This window comes from Hyla sarda, unplaced genomic scaffold, assembly GCF_029499605.1.
Source record: "Hyla sarda isolate aHylSar1 unplaced genomic scaffold, aHylSar1.hap1 scaffold_672, whole genome shotgun sequence".
NCBI classification, from domain to species: Eukaryota; Metazoa; Chordata; class Amphibia; order Anura; family Hylidae; genus Hyla; species Hyla sarda.
In genome coordinates, this window is record NW_026610689.1 from 55,001 (window position 1) to 58,523 (window position 3,523).

Consider the following 3,523-nt stretch of genomic DNA (forward strand, 5'->3'; position numbering starts at 1 on the left):
CCTGTTTATTTACTGCTGCAGCTGCTTGCTGGCTAGTCCAGTGGGCCCCTACTGCAGGCAAAAGACAATAGGTGGTGCCGCTTGTGTCTGGCCCCTGTTGGAGCGACCAGGCACAGGACTGCTGCTGCTGAATGTCCTCTTTAATTGAATAAGCTCAGCAACCAGCACACCTGTGCAGGTTGGACATGACATGATAGGTAGCTGTCTTTCAGGTAGTGGGTGCTGAATCTTGTTAATTGACATGGGGGTGTCATTGCTGTTGATTGACCATGCATTGGTACTGTGGTATTGGAATAATTAAAACAAATGTTGCCAGCCAACCATCCATTGCAATAATGGATAGGACATCAGCTATGAGGCATTTGTTTGTACAAACTGCTGCTCACAACTAATGTTGTAATATAGTGTCTCCATCTGCTGGTGGTATTGAATAAGCAATAGTGCAATGATAGGGTCTGAAAAAGAAGAAAAATAAGAAGCAGCAGCATAGGAAAAAAGGAGGAAAGAAGGAAAACATGGAGAGAAGAAAAAAAGAAGGTTAAAAAAAAAGGTGAAAACATGTTTAAAAAAGTATTTCCATCTCTCTCTATAAATATATATATATATATATATATATATATATACATATAGAAAGAGAGAAAGAGATAGATAGATAGATAGATACATAGATACATAGATAGATAGATAGATAGATACATACATACATACATACATACATACATACATACATACATACATATGTGTGTATTGTTGGAGTTGCAAACATGGGTGCACTTGACAAACTCAGTGCGGCTATTCCCCATTGAAAGATTGTTGCATCCAGGACCCTTAGCACTGTGATATGCTACTCAATACCACTGGCATGGCCAGGTGTAAACAACATCTGACCTTTGTTGTGTATGTAACCATGGAGATTGTGATGTCACCTAGGCCCACCAAAGAACAGCCTTGTCAGAAGCAGCACTGCCATGAGCAGAAGCAGCAGATCCATAGGTTTTCAAATAAGCTGGATTTAACCAAGACAAGTGAGTCCAATAGGATGCAGGTATGTCCTCTATCCTTACAGCTTCCCGTGGCTGTTGGTTTTATACCGTTTGGGGACAGCCAAGGAGGCGTCAGCAGGCAACACAGGTAAGTGTGTGCTTGTGTGTGTGTGTGTGTGTGTGTGTTTCCTATGCAGATCCTAAACCCAGTATCAAATGCAAGTAGGAGGAGTAAGAAGGGTTCCTGCCAAAGCCAGGTTATGGATTGCATTTAAAAATGGTCCATCAGAGTGAAATGGACTCCCATCTTCCTGCTTAGCAATAATGATATGGGTTTAGGGTCTGCTGTGTGTACTGGTGGGTGACTGCCACCCAGCCAGAGTGTGTATGGGAGGCTGCCAGCCAGCCTCCCTTCCTACAAGTAGTGATGGTGCATGTGAAGGGGACAGCGTTGGTTCCTCCCCTTTCACAGTTATCACTTCTCATTCTTCCTTTTGGCTGGTATCAAATGTGGTGTCTGTTTATATCAGTTTAATATCTGATATGTCCCCTATCTGGTAGCATATATTAAGTGCACCACCAGGGTTCAGTGTTGGAAAGAAAGATTACCTGTTTATTTGCTGCAGCTGCTTGCTGGCTAGTCCAGTGGGCCCCTACTGCAGGCAAAAGACAATAGGTGGTGCTGCTTGTGTCTGGCCCCTGTTGGAGCGACCAGGCACAGGACTGCTGCTGCTGAATGTCCTCTTTAATTGAATAAGCTCAGCAACCAGCACACCTGTGCAGGTTGGACATGACATGATAGGTAGCTGTCTTTCAGGTAGTGGGTGCTGAATCTTGTTAATTGACCATGCATTGGTACTGTGGTATTGGAATAATTAAAACAAATGTTGCCAGCCAGCCATCCATCCATTGCAATAATGGATAGGACATCAGCTATGAGGCATTTGTTTGTACAAACTGCTGCTCACAACTAATGTTGTAATATAGTGTCTCCATCTGCTGGTGGTATTGAATAAGCAATAGTGCAATGATAGGGTCTGAAAAAGAAGAAAAATAAGAAGCAGCAGCATAGAAAAAAAGGAGGAAAGAAGGAAAACATGGAGAGAAGAAAAAAAGAAGGTAAAAAAAAGGTGAAAACATGTTTAAAAAAGTATTTCCATCTCTCTCTCTCTCTATATATGTATATATATATATATATATATATATATATATATATATATATATATATTTAAAAGAAAAAAAAAAAATATATATATATATATACATATAGAGACAGAGAAAGAGATAGATAGATAGATAGATACACATACATACATACATACATACATACATACATACATATATATGTGTGTATTGTTGGAGTTGCAAACATGGGTGCACTTGACAAACTCAGTGCGGCTATTCCCCATTGAAAGATTGTTGCATCCAGGACCCTTAGCACTGTGATATGCTACTCAATACCACTGGCATGGCCAGGTGTAAACAACATCTGACCTTTGTTGTGTATGTAACCATGGAGATTGTGATGTCACCTAGGCCCACCAAAGAACAGCCTTGTCAGAAGCAGCACTGCCATGATCAGAAGCAGCAGCACCATAAGTTTTCAAATAAGCTGGATTTAACCAAGACAAGTGAGTCCAATAGGATGCAGGTATGTCCTCTATCCTTACAGCTTCCCGTGGCTGTTGGTTTTATACCGTTTGGGGACAGCCAAGGAGGCGTCAGCAGGCAACACAGGTAAGTGTGTGCTTGTGTGTGTGTGTGTGTGTGTGTGTGTTTCCTATGCAGATCCTAAACCCAGTATCAAATGCAAGTAGGAGGAGTAAGAAGGGTTCCTGCCAAAGCCAGGTTATGGATTGCATTTAAAAATGGTCCATCAGAGTGAAATGGACTCCCATCTTCCTGCTTAGCAATAATGATATGGGTTTAGGGCCTGCTGTGTGTACTGGTGGGTGACTGCCACCCAGCCAGAGTGTGTATGGGAGGCTGCCAGCCAGCCTACCTTCCTACAAGTAGTGATGGTGCATGTGAAGGGGACAGCGTTGGTTCCTCCCCTTTCACAGTTATCACTTCTCATTCTTCCTTTTGGCTGGTATCAAATGTGGTGTCTGTTTATATCAGTTTAATATCTGATATGTCCCCTATCTGGTAGCATATATTAAATGCACCACCAGGGTTCAGTGTTGGAAAGAAAGATTACCTGTTTATTTGCTGCAGCTGCTTGCTGGCTAGTCCAGTGGGCCCCTACTGCAGGCAAAAGACAATAGGTGGTGCCGCTTGTGTCTGGCCCCTGTTGGAGCGACCAGGCACAGGACTGCTGCTGCTGAATGTCCTCTTTAATTGAATAAGCTCAGCAACCAGCACACCTGTGCAGGTTGGACATGACATGATAGGTAGCTGTCTTTCAGGTAGTGGGTGCTGAATCTTGTTAATTGACATGGGGGTGTCATTGCTGTTGATTGACCATGCATTGGTACTGTGGTATTGGAATAATTAAAACAAATGTTGCCAGCCAGCCATCCATTGCAATAATGGATAGG

At 42.6% G+C, this 3,523-nt stretch overlaps 1 pseudogene; it reads left to right on the plus strand.

Moving 5' to 3' along the window:
* The first annotated feature begins 3,053 nt into the window (after positions 1–3,053).
* Positions 3,054–3,156, plus strand: LOC130343160 (U2 spliceosomal RNA; annotated as a pseudogene).
* The last annotated feature ends 367 nt before the right edge of the window (positions 3,157–3,523 follow it).